We start from the raw sequence: 18,571 nt of genomic DNA, 5'->3' as shown, positions 1-18,571 counted from the left end.
GTAAATATTAGCTGCCGCGTACAATTTAATAAAGTATATCTGGCCGCAGCCGCGGTTTAGTTTTGAATATGAGATCCCGGCGCTTGATCTAACGTTTACATTGTTTCCAGGCCAATGGAACGATACCGCCGACGACGCCATAATCGTGCGACCCGTCGCTATAACGCGTCACCGAAAACCCCAACGCTGGCAAATATTTTACGTAAGCGCAATTAGCGTAATGCCACTGTCACCATCGTCCTTAATCTCGGCTGTACTCGCGATACCATCCCTCAACAATATATTCTTTTTCGGAACGTTCTGTTTGTTAAAAATTAACTCTCTTATAATGTTATCAGACATACAACTCCGAACAAGGGTCTGAAAGTTACTGGTAACGTCGTTAGAATTTTTAAGAAGCGGAACAAGTAGTACAAGTCAACGATTGTTGAGTCCACCGGGTCCAGGTTCTGTTAAAAGGAATCTGCCGGCACATCTCGTGTTCAATTCTCTTGTATCGAGCCATATCGAAGTACAAACACTCCGATTACTAAGATTCCACTTTATCTAGCCGGTACATCGTCTATAAATTAAAAAATCCTCTCTTGAAATTCCTCCTATGCCCTGTCACATCGTCGTTCCCGGCGCGACGGGAAGAAAATCAAAATTCTGCTCCAGCATCGACAGACATGCATAATAAAACCAGGCTGTAAACTTGTCGGACAGATTCATGCATAATATAAGGAGCGATGCTTTGTCCGGGCCGTTTCCGCCGGCAATCTCTTAGTCCCGTGAACTTTCTCACCTCATAAAAATCCGAGTGACAAAGCGGAAGCGTTGGTTCGCGTGTGTGCGAGTGACTCGGGAAGAAGGAGGAGGACTCGAAGCGTGTAAATCTCGTTAGGATCGGTCGTCGATCGGACGTTGAAATATATATGTACATCGAGAGAGAGAGGCAGAGAGAGAGAGAGAGAGAGAGAGAGAGAGGGAAAGAGAAAGAGGTGGTCGTTTTGTTGGCGGGTGAAAGCAACGACGCGTGCAGGACCAAGGAGGACAAGCTCTAAGCCAGGACAACCTCGGACTATCTCGTTTCCGCAGCGGTGCACGGGAACCCGTAACGAAACGGTATAGCGGCCTTGGGAGACGCGAGAGGACATATTTACCGTTGCCTTGCCGCTTGGTAATGCGTTAAGCGGCCGAAGAGAGGAGTAAATGTAGCGGCGCCGTGGGGGCGTCCCGACGCCACGACGCCAACGGGATTGGTATCGGCTCGAGTGTGAAGGATCCTTTATTGCGCGGTGCCTTCGTGGCGTCGCGGAGATAAGCCGCGCCACTAGCCCTGCCGAACGATTTTTTATTGGACCGCGTGGACCCTCGAATCGCGGACAAGTGGCTCGCGAAATTGAAGCGCGCGGAGGCGGACGCGCGAGTTCTCTTCGAGACGCGACCAGAAAATGACTGATCAGCAGGGATTAGATCTGAGAGCGTTTCTGGGTCACGGGAGACGCATCGGCTCCTCTAGATCCTTAAAATATTTTTCACTAGATGGTTAAAACATCACTTCGTTGGGCTATTATTACTAGCTACGCAAATTAATTCCTCATCTTCACAAAGTCGTTCATTCCCTCGGATGTCTGACTACCGCCGGCCAGTTCTACTTAAGTCAATATTTTCGAAGACTGTCGTTCTATCAGTCGATTTTCAGATGCCACAGGAACAGTACTGTCTGCAGCTTATAATTGATGTGTCAGTTGCAAGTAGATTAAGCCAGAATTGTTCGGTCAGTCTAGTTCCCTGTATTCAGGAACCGAAATTATTCTTGATCCTTTCAATTCTTTGTTCAAGCCTGTAGGGATTCTTGAGTTAGCAAAATTGTTGAAACACAGTTTGGTTTCAACTTGGAGCATTGCAGTACAGAATATTGTTTTGTAGGAGCAATAAATCGGTTTCATTCTCGGCGCCAGTATACGACTAAAAAACGTTCCCTAGCAGCCTCGGTTTCTAAATGGGGTTGAGGGCAGGACGAAACTGGGAAAACAGTGAGAGTTGGGATGGGTTAGGAATATTTAAGGGTGGCCTCGGTGGCTGGGGCTCTTCCGGCGTATTCCGAGGGCAAGGGGTTAAGCGATAACGGGTCGGCCAGTTTGTCCGCGTTTCCGAAAAAGGAGGCCGAAACCCGATCGCGCGGCTCACTTTGTAACGCCCGGGGTACGATGCAAATGAGCAGTGCCTTGTCATGGAAATGCCAACGATACACGAAAACGCTACCCTCTCTTCTCTAGCCGATGTAGCATCGTCAGAGGGAGGAGGAGGAGGAGGAGGATGATGAGGAAATTGTTATTCCGACCTTGGACCGGAAAGTTCCCTGGCTGATCCCCGATGAGGACCGTGTTCGAAATTGCGGATTCCCGTCGGGAATAGCTGGCCGATTATCCAAAACGGATATTAATTCCCTGGAAGTGGACACGCGTGGTACCGGCATATCAAGTTCAACGCGGTTCCGTTGCTTTGTCCACACGAGCATCCCACGGACCACCATTTTTCAACTGGTTTTGGGAGAAGAACTGACGCGGAGACGGATCGTTGAAAGAGAAAAAGAAAGTGGGGAAGATAACGGGAGAAAAAGGGAGGAGGGTGAGGAGTGAGATGTAGATAGAAAATAGATAGAGGGCGGTAAGGGTTTTCGGTGGTGGAATGGAAGAGAGAGGAGGGTGCAGAAGGTGGCCAAAAATTGCGAGAGTGGCCCGGCAGACATACTGCTCTCGTGACATGATAAATTTCTTTGCTGGAGAGCTCCGGGCTTGGGGATGATCTTCGTGGTGGTTGAAAGATGGGTGTGGGGAGCTTCCGAAGAGATAGGGCCGCTGGGAAAGTCGTGGGAATCGGAGAAATTAAAATGAGCCGGGAAAAACCAACATTCGGGAAAGGACAGCGGAAAAACTGAAGGAGGGTGGCGATGAGTCTCTGTAAGAGTTGAAGTATGGAAATCCAAGGTCTAGTATCCAAACTGGAAACAGTACAAAAACGAGTACGTATTTTCGAAAAGTCAGAGCGAACCAGGAAAAGCGGACGTAGCACAAATTACAAAAATTAAGGGGGGCTCTAAAGTGGCGTAAAAATGGAGGGAAGAAAGGTGTAAAAATCGAGGGAAGACAGTGTCAGTCCCCGGACATTTCCCGTAGCGGCGTTGAAATTAGATTCCGCGTTTCATTCGGCCGCAATTTGTTCGGGACGAGTATTTCACCTTTCCGAAACCCAGCTGTCGCTTTTAAATTCTAATTACGAGAAGAGCGTCCCCCTCCTCCTCCTTCTCCTTCTCCAACGCTCTCTCTCTCTCTCTCTCTCTCCCTTCTTCTCTGTATTTCTCGTTGGTTCTCTTTTCTCTCGCGAGAGTTTGTTCCTCGTCGCTCCTTGGCACCGTCGGTTTCAAACGATGTCGCGGGATTAAGCGCGTATCCTGTTGTACGCTTACGTTCGAGTAATTAGCGAGATTGCGGCGCGACTGCGCCACGCGGATTTCGTTTCGGCGCACGGCTCGTTTGTCAACGGGAGCAACCGGGGCTCGCGAAACTGCGGTATGCGCGACATTTGGCAGGTATTTAACCCTTTCACTGCTAAATGCTAAAAGCTAACCGCCCAGGGTCCTCCTGGCCCCGGGTTTCTGTAACGTCGATCCCGCTAACGGTTGCCAGTAGGAATGCAACAGTTCGGGAGGTTATCCGATCGAATCTGAAAGATTAACGAGCACCGCGAATAATGTTCTAACGTTTCATTTGCCCGAAAGTCCAATCTACTTCCGTTAAATTCAATTTTAGTAATTAAATATTCGTGCTCGTTTCATCCGAAAAGGTTCTGTTACCGGTGTACTAGTAGTTTTGCAAAATGACGACCTTATTCACAGAAAATCTCGAGTTCCTTTGATCGGAATTAACGAAACTAGGTCGTGGAGATACGCTGCGTGTGTGTACGGGAGAAATTTCGAGCCATCCACGTCAATATTACGTTTAATTATTACTTTGAAAATGTCTGAACAAATATCCCAGTTCTGGTACACATTACCGTCGCTATGCTGCGAAGAAGATCCGGGGGATTGTTTAACCGAGATTATACTCTCGGTTGGATCTGTACACAGTTTCCGAGATCATGGGATTTGCTCTGGATCCCAAAACAAGTCTTCGGTTATCATTGTGAAACAAATGTGATGTTCAAAGCAGAAGATAGCGAAACACTCTGTGCAATCTGTGCCATCAATTCAGCTTTGAATAATCACAGATTGTTTGAAACCCGACAGGAAAGAGCGTTTCATTTTGCTGGGACGGTGCAGGATCAAAAACCGAGGTCCGCCTTGATGAAATTGCACAATCCAGAAATTAATTTCGGCTATTCAGGCCGCGGATCTTGCAGCGGGAAGTTTAAGTGGCGGTTTCTCTGTTGCGTAGGCGTGTGCAGACCGTGGGCGAAGAGAGCAGTAGGCGATATCTGACCGACAAACGCCCGGATAGAAATTATTATATCGCTGAAGCCAACCGACGGACGAGGATTCGAATGCATATGCAAAAGAACGGGCTGTTTCCTTTTTTCGATGCCCCGCCCGTGAATATTCATGAAGGCGCGGGCCGAGGGAAATCCTATGTGATTCGAAAGCTGCGTTTGGACACCGTGCGACGAAATTCACGGGACGGTAATGGTCGATGTAAAATCCGGCCTGCCGCGAAACAATGCGCGCGTTGCCTTAATCCGTTCGCCGTTGTCCACACGATTCTTGGTCACGTTCGTGTCCGGAATGGTCGACACCGATCATTTTTATTGCTTACCGTGTCTAATTCGGACGCCAGTATATTTTCTCTACTTCCTTTACCTACCTACGTAGCCACTTTTCCCTTTTCTCCTACCGGACATACATTCGGTGGTATGTCTGAACATTGTCGGCCACTTCTACTTAATCCAGTTTTTCATTTCATTAATCGCCAGATGCTCGTATATAAAGCTAGCTTGCAATCTAGGGATTCTTACAATTCATTTCTCTGACTGGCCTGGATTCTACTTGTTTCAATTTTTCATTTTTCTAGGATTTTTATTCCCCTAACCCCTCGACTTTTAAACGTGAGGCGAGCTGGAATTCTTGGGTGTACTTAAAATTCATTTCTCTGATACGCTTCACTATCGCCGGCCATTTCTACTTGTATGACTTTACCCAGGGTTCTAGGATTTTCATTTCTCTAATCTTTTGATTCCCTAATGTAAAGCTAGCTTGAAATCTCCGGCGCCGAAACGTTCATATGGCTGTCACGTCTGACCATTGTTGGTCATTTCTGCTTATTTCATTTTTTGTATCTCTGGGACTCTCATTTTTGTCTCATCGGTTTAGATCGACTCGGAATAAATTCTTGAATGATTGAAGAACGGTACTGTCTGTGGAAAAAATCGTAGATCAATTTTCTCATCAAGGTCTCACCGTATAGGGGAGGCTTGAATCTACAAACCCATTGCGGTTTCAGTCCGCTAAAGATTGTTGCGTAGAATTAACGTACCATTGTGCCACAGTCAATCTTTTTTCCTCGCCCACTGAGTCCGACCGTTTTCCTCGGGTCTCTCGCTCGGTTCGCTCTTTATTTCTCCGGGCTAATCGTGACGGCCTCGATAGCCGACTGCCAGCACCGGTTCTCGCTGGCGAGAAGAAGATGGATGCGAGCTCACGCGAGGCCCGGGGACGCGAGGAATTCAATCGGATCACGAATCCGGCTCCGGCAGACTGCGGAACGTGTAACGACAGACCCCAGGTGTCTCCTTTTTCTATCGAGAACGGGTGGAGCGGGTCTCTTCAACCCCCTCTTCATCCGTTGTCCTTCCTCCCGTCAGTGGAAACGTGAACACGCCTGAACGTCTCTCGCCCCCGGGATTGTTTTCGCCGGGATGGACTGACGAACGGGTTGTCCCCGGGCATTCCGAGCATCGGCTTTTATGTCGCCGGTTTCAAGCTCCGCTGGAAATTGGAGAATTCGATTTTGAGACCCGCCAAGCCGGATTATTTTACGGCTCTATCCCTCTCGTTCTCGGACCCCCTCTTCCCCCACCGAATCCCAAAATAACAAAGTCGAGCGATGTTCGTTTAACCAGCGACGATTCCGCCTCGGTTATCCGACCGCTCGTGACAGTCGTTCGACTCCATTCGCGTGTCGTTCCCTGTCGACGATCATACTCAGTTATGCTAAAATAAAAATTGATTTACACGTTCGCTGCGACCGTCACACATATCTGACATTCACAGTCTCTCAATGCACTTAACAATAGTCAAATTAATTTGAAACGCTTTGCTATCTAAAGTCCAAGCGGTTGAGTTGTGTTTGATAAAACATTTCGGAACGTCTGACCATTGCCAGATCGTTCCACTTGGACGAATTCTTCAGTCCCTCTTCTCGAGGACGCATCAGAATACATTAGACAACGATTGGAAATACATTGCTTGTAGGTAGTAAAACCAGGCAATGATCAGACACACTGTATATCTTTATCGAAGCGCTCAAACGCTTCACCAAGTTTATTTTGGAAACTATTCCATAATAAACAGTATTATGCAACTACATTTTACTGGCATGTCCGACCATACTCGATTGTCTCCACTTGAACAAACATTTCGGTTCGGTTTCCATGGACGAACAACGTTTATACATACCGTCAACGATCCACGGAACAGTCGAGCGTGCATAAAACAATGCACGAAGCAAAACAAGCCCCCGTTCCGGGAGCCCGAACGAATAATAAATAAATTCGGTTTCTGTATATTCAAGAAGTTTTCCATTTCCCGATTTCTGGGGCAGAGTAGCCGGACTCGGGACGAACTCTGCTCTCCCTCGGGACTCGAGACAGCCCGAAGTTCGCGGGCATCGAAACAAGACAATTACACGATGCGACAATCGTGCCACTTCGGCGTGGCGGTGCGTTTTCGATTGTCGGATCCCCGTAGACAAAGGAATCGCTACCCAAACGGGGGGATAGAGAACAATGCAACGACGGGGAAGAGAGTAGGAAAGGGAGAACGGGGGGGTGTGGGTGTTACAATACGCGAGGAAATTATGCGCGATGAACGGGACAAGGGTTGCACAGAAGAGGAGACGAGCGAGTAGTCGCTCAATCAGGGACAAAACGTCTCCGGTTTTGATTCGGTATCGCGGCACGAGTTGCCAATTACAAAACGCTAGCCCCCACCCCCGCTTCCCGTCCGGCGTTGCTCGATTTACGCTGCTTGAACTGTCGAAAGTTCGAGTCGCGACGGAGACGCCGGAGACCGGGTCAATTTAATTACTTCCGAGCCTCTCGAGTTTGCCAGACTGACAACCCCCTTCTCTCTCGCCCTTCCCCCTCTGACTCTCTGCCTGTCTCTACCTTTCAACGACCCCCTCGCTCTGTTTATCGTTCTTCTTTAATTTGCTTTAATTTATTTGAGTTTCAGCGCCGGCCAGACCAACTCTCCGCTATTGTACAGCGCGGAAAGCGCAGCCATCGAGCTTTGAAGATGCCTCTAACGAGGTTCGGGATGTACACAGGCCGCGCGACGAGCTATACGACTATCTTTCTCCGCTGGTAAGAGGTGATTTCGCGTGCTAAAGCGGATGAAAAATGTAGGACAGAATGGTTTCCTTTGACGCTCGTTGCTCGGGAAAATCGAGCTTGGAAATTCGCCTGATAAGCGGCCATTCAATTCCTCAATGCATAATTTTCTTTCGCAGAGGTGGAGGGCGCGCGCACCCCCTCGAGATCTCCGCGAGAAAGGAATGGCGCGATTCTTCGCGAAAAAGTAAATCGACCACCGTAGAATACAGTTTTTACTGCTCGGCTAAGTCACTTCAAAAAGTCACAGAATGTATTATGATCGTATCAGCTTCGGAATAATTATATAATCTTTTTTAAACAGTAACCTTAGTGTATTCTCGATGATCAATAATATATATAAAGTTTGTAGTATATATACGCGGCGGATTTGTTTGTAAAATAAAAATTTTCTGCATTTGTTACAAGTATAAGTATAATATAGTAATATTTTAAGATATTGCGTTATTCGCAACTCACGAAAAATTATTCAGGGAAGAAATAAACGTCTACGTAGATTCTGCACCTTGCGATTAAAGGAAACAATTTTATTTTGCATAATAATCCGCAGTCTAGTTATACGTATACCTGACACAGTTGTTGTATTGTCTGGCTATTCTTGGACACGTCTACTCATTTAAATTTTTCATTTTTAGATTCATAGGATGATACAGAATTTATTCTTCGTACAAAAAAATGCACTATTTCTACATACAGTGAAGTGGGTACATTAATCATAAGTAGAATAATCGAGCATTGATCAGGAACAGTACACGGTTTAATAAACATATTTCCAAGGCTAGGAACATGACAAGCAATGTGAAAACATTAGCTTCAAGATCTACATTATAATCAGTACATAAAACACAGTTTCCTGCCACGTCTGATCATTGTCAGTCCAATCTACTTACTCCAATATTTCATTTCAATGTCCCTAAGTCGGTCTAGAATACATTCTTGACAGGAAAATTTGCCCTGCTATGTACACACATTAGACAATGAATACATGAATGTAATTTCAAGTAGAATAACCAAGTAATGATCAGACATGCTGCTCATCAGTGTTAGAAGGCTTGGAAATAGAGTGAATCTTTTCTCAAAAATTCCAAATAATAATTATCTGTTTGAAACACATATTGCTGACACGTCTGACCATCGTTGAACATTTCTACTTACAGTCTTAACGTTCCTCTGGCCTTCCGAAGGAACAACACTGAAATCCAAGGATTCTAACTTTAATTTCACAGTAGTTAGGCAGGGAATCTCGTCAGAAAAATGTTGAAGCTCGCAGGGAGCGTTTCTGTTGCACGTTATCGATTTATGTTTGCTCTCGCGTTCCACCCCACAGAGTCTTCTCGGGATCTACATCTGAGAAACAATTTTCCTGAACGTCCTCGGGACTAACGGTAATTCTCCTCGGGTGCTCGTCGCGAATACGCGTCATTTAACGCTTCGCGAGAGCCTATCCGAGGAAAATTGAATTCGCGAGAGATAGAGAGTTGGCGAGAGAGGGGTGGGGCGTGGATAACCAAGGACTAAGAAGCGGTGCAGCGAAATCACGGGTCCGTTCATCAACGATCCCCAAGAAGTTGGGGCGCCAGAAAGTTAGGTCAGGTCTGCTTTGCCGAAGACCAAGTAGGCGAAGAGCGTGCGCGGTAGGACGGCCGAAAGAGCCGCCGCGGGAGGAAGTAAATCGGGGGTGACAGCGCCGTGAAAACGGAGGTGCCGCGTTGTATCGTACACGGAAACCGGGTTGGCCGAGTTAATTGTATAAATTTACAATGAATTAGCGCCTCGAAGCTGCCGCGGGATTTAGCAACTTCCCTAACGATATCTTACGGCCCTGGCTGCGAAGACGTCGAACCTCGGCCGAGACACCTGAATATTAACCGAATCAAGAAAACTTCATCCAACCTCTGCCAACAAGGCTTATCATGTCGGAGACATTTTTTCCTGTACCATCAATCCGTGCGCCCTCATGCATCTATTCCATCCACGAATTTGTAAAATTCATAAAAAACACTATTCTCCGTAGATTCATAAATGTAAATTCTTTTGAATTTTCACGTATAGTTTCCGGGGAAGCAGACTCTAAACTTTAAAAAATTCTTGTCACTTAACAGTAATAACTATTCGGTTCTAACTTGCATAGAAAAATTCTCTGAATTCTCCTGAACAAAACGACATAGTTTAATATTACAATATTAGCACGGAAACTTATTTAAATAATTGTTAAATTGAAAAGGGTGCCTGAAATATGCAATCTATTTCAGAAAACTAAGCATTTACTCTAATACATTTTCCCGGGCTAGAATTTGAAAAATTTTTCTCGCTCCATCACCCAATAAATAATTTGCAAAACCAAGAATTTGCGCGAAGGTCCCCCAGTTATCGCCAAGGAAAATTCTTACCGGGCCCAAGACTGGCGTGTTTCGTGTTCGCCGGAGATAAATAAATTTGTCGCGATGGATTCGCAATCAGGGCCACTGTATCTCCGCGAGAGCTACGTCTCCGGCAATTTATAAACTCGGAAGGGAGCCGCACAGTTCCACGAAGCTGCGCCTCGCTTCTCTCGGTATATGTTCATTTCGCCGAGGATCTCGTCAATCTCGTGAACGAGCAAGGATCAGAGTTTGCGAGGACTCTGAAGTAGACGTGTCTGATGAAACAGAGAGTCCTGATACCTGCCATTGTGCCGGGGCTGTTTGCACAGTTCTCTATAAACGTGCACTGGTGGAAGGGACAGTCCCGGAATTCAATTCAAGCACAATACACAGTCTATAGCAGCCAGTCGAGCGAACATTATCCCTCTTATGCCGCGGAAACCGCTCGTCCCTAGACCTACCGACAAAATAAAGTCTTCCTCGATGCGAACAGTATAACCGATGCGCACATTGTGTATACAGCGCACACTATGTACACATTGCACACTGTGTAGGACCTACTGTGCCATATTCGAGTGTGGGTGACTTATCAAAATTGTATGCTGTTTTCCGAAGCTGTTCTCTGCATGGAATGCTGGCTTTTGTATAAAGATCCACAATCTGATCGTCATACGGTGTAATCACTGCACTAGTATTAAGTAGAATAAGAAGGCACTGATCAGACACGTCAGTTAGCCACGTATGGAAAAGCAACTCTGCTTAAAATTTTGTAAGTTCTCCCATGAGATAGGGAAAATTTCCTGGGACGTCTGACCATTCTCCGATATTTCTACTGATTTTAGTGGTTTGCTTCTCCGGCTCGAGGAAATGGGTTCTAAACGCAGTCATATAATAAAATCCATGGTCGATACAAATTAGATGAGAGTTTTTCTTCAAATGAAATGAAACCCTACCAAATCCAATTGGCCGTTCCACTTTAAATTCTCTGAAAGTTCCACTTTCTTCGATCACACTGCGAAAGTATAATTGAAGATGCTCTAACCGCAATCGCTTAACGAAACTCACGATCCACAAACTAGATTGAGACTCATTTCTTCTCGTTCGCACTGTATTAAATCCAATCAGACGTTTCAATTTACCTGCTAACTACTGGAATTCGCTTTTAGCGACACTATCGCGAGAACGAGGATGAATGGACAATCGAAGGTGTTCTAATCGCGGTCAGTTAACCGGGCCGATGATCGAGCTAGTGTCGACGTTTTTCCGAGATTCGCAGCGGGTGCGAACAGCTGTGAATCGAACGTCCGCGAAACTTGTCGAATAAAGAAGAGCGCGCCTCTTCCCGGGGACGGGAAGACGAACGAGGTGCTATAACGCGAGTTAGGGGAAGCGATAAAGCCCCGAACTGCAGTTTGTCCGGGGTTTCCGGGATATCGGCAACCCACTAACCTTTTCGGTCAACTCGCCGTTCAGTTCTCGAGCCCGGAGGGCCCTGGCCGGTGGAATTAAATCGCTGTCATCTGTCGGCGAGGCTCGCCCAGTCATTTTCATTCTCCTCGTCGAGGGACGGAAAGAGCTTCTCGCTGTCCGTTACATTCGAGGGGAAACCCATTGTTACCCACGCCACCCACACACGCGATAAGAAAATTATTAAGAACACGCCGGCGGAGGATGCATCGTCCACGGCTGCAACCAATAGCTGCACCGAGCTCGAAAAGATACCCTTCCCCGCGATCGATGCTCTCCCGTGGACCGCAGAACATTAAGACACTACTAAGGGCGGAATCGTATTCGCATCATGCGCTCCGGGCTGCAGTTTATTTCACGCGACTATTCGGAATCGCCGCCCGGTTGCTGCGCTCTACCCAGATTGCGATTCTCTTGCGATTTTCTACGATCCTCCTGCGATTTCTGTTGCGATCATGCTTGACACAGTTGCGGGAGCTGTTTAGTGCCATACCGGAGCGATAAGAATATTACTGCAGCTTCGTGCGGTGCTCTGGAGAATCGGGGGATGCTGCGGAAGATTCCTTTTATTGTTCTTTTTTATTCGAGTGCAAACTTCGTGCAAGATCGTTAGAAGCACTCGGTAAATCGCAGGAACTGTGCATTTTCTCTTTGATATGTTTCTGCATTGTTCTGAGTACTACAATGTAGAATGGAATGGCTCCTAAGATCGCTTGTGATACCGTTGGGTAGACCATTTGGCAGATCTCCTGATAGGTCTAAAATTGACTAAAGAAGATCAGCATTTGCTAACTTGTTCACATTTTTCAAATTTTTTTGCAGTGAAACTGAAGCTGGATTTTTCGTAGCTTTCTACTGCAGTTTTCTTTCGATACAAGGCGATGGCTCGGGACCGGCTTCCGTCGTATTTCGGATGAAGAAGAAGGAGAGGGGATAACGATTTTCTTATTTCGAAATAAAAAGCGTCGTCTTATATCGGAATAAATTTGCACGTATCGACGAAGGGTGAAGCGTTACTAAAATCTCTAATGAAGACGTTCCTTACCTACTCAACTAATTTTCCTGGGGCCAAAACTTGCTCCAAAATCTACCTAACGATTCCATCATCTGGCCCAGAATGTGGACCATCTTTTAGCCCACTTCCGACTCGCTGTAACAGTTAGTACAGTCCCAGGACAGTAATCTCCAATCGCAACTGGTACGGTCAAGCAGCGATTTCGCGCCGCAAGTCTCGAGCAGCGGCAAAACGATGCGTCTCGGAATTGCATCCACGTGGATTAGGGAAGTTGCAGGTCTGGCAGTAGCCGTGACAGTTAAGCGGCTGCCACCGGTACATCGTCGCCTAAACGGAGGAGAAGACGAACACGCAGCGAAACTTGGTTTCCTCTTCCCGGCAGCCGTGGTTCGATCGAGGATCCGACGTCGGCGCGGCTTTGCCGGCCAAGTTCATCCGATTATTGTTCGAGAAATTAATTCTCGGCGGGGCGCGCGCTTTATTGAATCGCGACCGGTCCCACGGACTTAACCGAACTCATTAGGCCGAGGCTCTTGAGTTCGAGATCCTCTCTCCCGGCCAAGTGACTCGCTCTGCTCCTCTCTCGAGAACTCACTGCTCGGTTACTTCGATGATAATTAAACCACCGCCGGAACTACGCTCGAACAATTTAGGAAATACGCGGCATTTAATACTATCCCCTTCCTGGCACCCACTGGAAATTTCTCGATCGAATTTCTAAGCTAACTCAATTTTTAGGGCGAAATTTTCGCTGAGGCGAACAGACCGTCTCGGAGGCGACAAGAACAAAGTGTTGTTTCTTCTATTTTTCCAGGTCCAGTGTCTTTGGCTAAATAAATTTTGTAAATTGCATTGACTGTCTATTACTGAAGGGAAGCACAGAATATTTTACACTTGTATTTCTCGCTTGTAAAATTACTTTGTTTAGCATGAAAACACGACCTGCGATTATTTCATAATTTTTGGAAGTCTATGGTCCATGGCTAAAGATTTTTTGAATCACCAAGTCACCTCCAGTAACGCAATTATGTAAAAGAACAATTTTAATTGTAGTTGTAAAAATTTGCTTAGTCTACCATCAGAGGGCAGCACGGTATATTGCGTGCAGAATAAACAAGTGTTTGATTTCAGTGTTAACATTCAAGCTATTGTGTACATTGTTTCTCACTGATGAAATCGTTTTGATCGGCACGGAAATAGTCGACAGAAATAAATCCTTGCAGAGCAGATCGCAGCATAAATCGACCGTGCAGAATGAGGTCTATGTCGCGAGACATAGTAATCGAACAATGGAAACGATACCTCCCACGCGCGTAATCCGAGTTAATAACACGCGGCCGTGTTTAGACTCGATCGGAGCAACTCTCGAGTTGTGCTGATAAACGCGGTTAACCGCGATACAGCGACTATAAATTTCATCGAACGACGGACAACAACTACCGATCCAATAATTGTTAATCGTTGCGACGTTTCGTTTGATCGTCGATGAAATTCACCGGATTCTCTGTTGGACAGCTAAAAGTCCGTCGTGTTAATATCGACACTGCCATGCCAGCAGCGTTAATCGAATTACTATAAATTATGACAAGCGATCGCGATAATGGCTGCCGTACTAATCTCGACGCGAGATTATGCTGCCGGCCTAACGACTGACGAGAATATTACCGCGCTCTTCCCGTCGGCTTATGAAATTCATCTGGAATTCCTTGTTTCGTGATTAAAACCGGCAGAAATTAAAACACGAATTAAAGCGGGACTCGTTCCCGAAGATGAAATTCATTCGATTTAATGGCGTGTGTCTTCCCCCGAAGACATTTCAAGAAAGAATGAAATACTTGTGCGAATACTATGCCATTTTTCCTTTTAATTCATCCCTCTCAACCAATTAAAATTGTCAATTCGGAAAATAAAATTTTATGTCAACCCAGGTTGAAAACACACGTCTCCAAAAGAACATGAATTTGTATGAACATCTGCAATTTAATTGTAATTGTAGCCGTTTGTGTAAATTTATATTATCCTGCCAAAGAGTATGTCCACTCTGAAGCAAAATATAATTTCATTTTCTACTGTAAATTTGGATCTTTCACCAATTAAATACAGTACGAAGTACAGTGAAGCTTCTACGCGGACAATTATTTGAATCATGCCTAAAAATCTCCGATTCGTGTAACAATTGAATTAAATGTCTCTAGGTGCGAATAGACGACGCGTCAACGTAATTTTTCGTGTTCCCGCATAATTGTCAGAGGTTCCCCGCACTAATTTCCAGTTTCGTCGCAAGCATAATCGCTCTCGAGGCCTTGATCCGTCGTGGGACGACGGTAAACGTCCGTTTCGTCAGCGACGCGACGACGGATTATCCGCAATTGACCCAGATGGTCGGCGACGTTTCGCGCTGTTGTAAATAATCGCGAAGCTTTTACCGCGAGCCGTAATAACGCCCCCGCACGGGAAAACCCGTCCACGAATGCCGGGTCGTCTCGTTTCATTTTTTCCTCCCTTCAACCCCAGTTTCAACGGGCCGTGTCTGGCTCTCGTGTCTTCTCTACCCGGCCACGCGACCGGCATTCGAATTAATAACTGGCCCGGGGCTTTTAACACACCGCGATATTTCTTACGAGGAATGAGTTTCAACCCGTAATCTCGGGCAATTTTCCTATTGCTAGAACGGACCCGCTGGATACGGGCCAACAGCACCCTCCCCCTCTTCTTCCCTGCGCGAAAGCAGATTCACGCTCTTGTCGTTTCATTTCCAACCGGATTCCTAGCCCCAATTTCCTCGGCTCAACTCTTTCTTATTTTTTTTTTTCATCGCTTGCGCTGTGTGCTTTATTAAAATCGACGGCGTGTTTGTCGGCCCTAAGCCCTCTGGGAAACACTATAATATACACCGATCCGTCTTTTATCCAGTACAATATTTTCTGCGTCAAGAAAGACGAATTACTTTTAGGTATGTTCATAGTTAACTTTAAGCGACAATTTCACAGAAATGTTTATGTATGTCCAATTTTATGGAAGTGTTAAATTGAATATTTAGAATTCCAAAAAAATTTTAGTGTAGCCAGTATTATCCATTCAGACTGTTGGCTTAGTCGTTGACTTGAACTACTAATCCCTGACGCTTTTGAAGCACTGTCGGTTTAATCGTCGACTAGAACTACTAGCTTCTCACCTCTGTGTAACACTCTCGGCTTAATTGTTGACATGAACCACTGAGAATTGTGGACATTAACGTCTTCAATTCCGGCCTGAACTACTAGTTTCTCTTTGTAATACAAAGCCAGGTGAATTATTTACCTTTACTACTAGCGGTCTGCTTCGGAGACACTGTTAGGTGAATTTCTGACTCGAATTACTAGTTCTATGGTTTGGACACAATTTTCATCGGAAGTTTCAAAAGGATTCTTATGTTTTTCCGCAAGCAGAAGGAAGGAGGGGGAGAAGGGCAATGTGGGAATAAACAGGCGTCTTTTCGCAGCAGTTTTGAAGGGTCGATGGATCTTTGGAGCAGGGCCAGCCAGCCCACTTCCGGAGGCGAACCTGCCTGCCAACTTCCTCCCCCAACCTAACCGGCCCTGGATCCTCTCCGACCTTTATCTATTCCACACCGGCATCGGCTTTTGTTCTCGCGCCGCGGAAAACCACCGCGGAAAAGGGAACGAAGACGAAAAGTTCCGATTCGCCCCAGTTCGCCTGGCCTCCGGCCGAGAAACGCGACGGAAATTTATATTCGTGCCGGTTTTCGAAACGGAACGGGCGATTTTTCTCGGCCGGATCGACGAACACCGGTTCTAATATTTATTCACCTGAAAACTCTGCTTCTCCGATTTCCAGTTCGCTTTCGGTTCGATGACAGGCCTTTTTATTAATGCTCTTGGCGTCTGATCGAATTTACGAGATGCCCGTAACGTTGGAAATCAGTTTTTAACTTGAAGAAACGGTCTGTAATCCGTTATTTGTTGTAGCTTTTGTTCACAATTTTTGTCCCGGGAGTTGACTGTTTTTTAATGGAATCGAGGATGTGCTGAATTAGTGATTTAAGCAGTGTTTTAGTCTTGAGATCTAGTAGTTTGGGTCGATTATTGGGTAAGCAGTGCTACACGAGAAAACAAATAGTTCAAATCAACGATTACTCCGACAGTGATTAGAATACGGGAGGACCTAGTAGTTTAAGTCACGGTTAATCCGACAATATTAAAAGAGCTTGGGTAGTAAACTAGTGGATCAAGTTAACGATTAGGAAGGCTCAATTATAGGAGGAAATAAAGTAGTCTAAATCAACGAATAAGAACACACCAATCGACTAGGGCGAAATAAGTAGTACAGGTCAACGGTTATCGTACCATTTAGCGCTTGTAAAATGATATCACAGTAGTCAGTAGTAAATGACATAAATCTTGTTACACAAAGCCTTGCTAAATCCAAGGACGAAAAAAAAAACTACTACTGAAAGAAACCGAGCGTTACAAAAAATTTCAGCCATTAAACCGTCAATTTCAACGCTGCGAATTTCGTTCCATTTTGCGGCAGGGCTTGCAAGGCTCTACAGTTAATAACCTCTCGCAGGAGTGCATAACAGGCTAAAATTAATGTCCTCGGTCGCGTATGGCTGACATTCGATGTGGCCGACGATCCGTAGAGCTTTTCCCGCGTCCGGAAGCTGCGAACAATTTTGCAACCGTCGGAAATTTCTTCATCCCTCAGAAACGGGGAGAGCTTTCGCACACGAGGGGCCACGTAGAAAATAGCGAGAGCGCGCGATCGAGCTAGAGGGCCGGAGAGCGTCTCGGTGGCCATTATGCGAGATTAAATTGGAATTTGCATTACGATCGTCCCGCGGGACGCACGCTCGACACGCACGCACCCGAAGGGGCTACAGGAAAATTATGATGCACCAAGAATGGCTGTGCGTGAGCACGAGCTCTGCATCGACCCGCGAAACAATGCACCCAGGAAAACGCCGAGCCGACAAAAGCTTGTAATCAACGATCTGCGCGGAAATATCGCTCGAAAACCGCCGGAATATTAAAACCAGATCGAGAATTTCTTTCGCTTTTGCTCGGATCATACTTATTTATCGATGTTTATGCCACAACAATATTCTGCTTCGCTTTGACTAAGAAAGAGGAAAAATTTCTGTGGGGTGTTTCAGGCTTCTAGGTTAGTGTAACGGAGAGGAACATTTGCTTAAGTCTGATTTAACTAATGCATAGGGCGTTTAAATGGGCCAGCCCCATTACTTATTCAATCGTCAGGGTACGAATTATAATCGTCCTTACTACCGGGAAACGGATTCGGGAAGCGCATAGACGCACCGATGCATCGACATTAATTCGCATAAGAGATTTACGAGCCCCGCGGAATCGTCTTGCACGATTTTCATTGCAAAACAGCATCGATTACGATCTATCGTTCCCGGGCTCGTTTGGCCGCCGGCCAGAACACGGGAACATCGAAGACGCGTGCAGCCGAACTGCATCCCTCGGTTTGCATAGCGCCGGTGCACTCGCATGCACGAGCACCGCGTTTATTCGCTCTCTTTCGTTCTCTTTCCCTGCGTTTTACCCGTTGTTTCTTTGCTTTCTTCTTCCGAGGTAGCTGCATCAGATCTGTATTTCTTTGTCTACTTCTGGTGCATCGAGTGCAAGAGGTTTTTTTCTACCATACTACGGGTGCATCCATTTCTAAAGCTTGGGGGATGTTAAATTCAGTTCGAACCGATGTTCATTCTCTTTGAAATGATATGGAGCTCCTGATAGACTGCGGGCATTGTTTTTCGAGTTTGTGAATTATGGAATCCGTGAAACGATGCGTGCGACTGTGCTTTTGCAGGGAAATGCATTTTCTATCTGTTAGCTGAATTACGGTTGGTTAGATAACCGTGTTGTTCGTAATTAATTTATTTTATGCATTTATGAAGAAATTGTAGAAAAAAATCTAAGAATATTGTTACGTTGTTTCCCATATAAAAGAGTTATTAAGGGATGAAATGAATTTTCCTTTAACTACTGCTTCCCACAGTCGATGCAATCTAGTAATCACTCGCTGAATGTGATGAATTGAATTTTCCAGTCAGTGGGAGTTAGAGAGAATCTATTCCATAGAATGAATACACACTTTGTGGCCTTTTTAAGAA

The 18,571-nt window shown here is 45.9% G+C and overlaps 1 protein-coding gene across 1 annotated transcript in view; it reads right to left on the bottom strand.

Moving 5' to 3' along the window:
* The window catches only part of Cpx (synaptic transmission protein complexin), a 362,562-nt gene that overhangs the window by 113,847 nt on the left and 230,144 nt on the right, over positions 1-18,571 (bottom strand). The gene's annotated exons all lie outside the window — the stretch shown is intronic.

The sequence above is a fragment of the Halictus rubicundus genome, chromosome 10, assembly GCF_050948215.1.
Source record: "Halictus rubicundus isolate RS-2024b chromosome 10, iyHalRubi1_principal, whole genome shotgun sequence".
Classification (NCBI taxonomy): Eukaryota; Metazoa; Arthropoda; class Insecta; order Hymenoptera; family Halictidae; genus Halictus; species Halictus rubicundus.
This window is presented reverse-complemented; position numbering and strand designations above follow the sequence as displayed.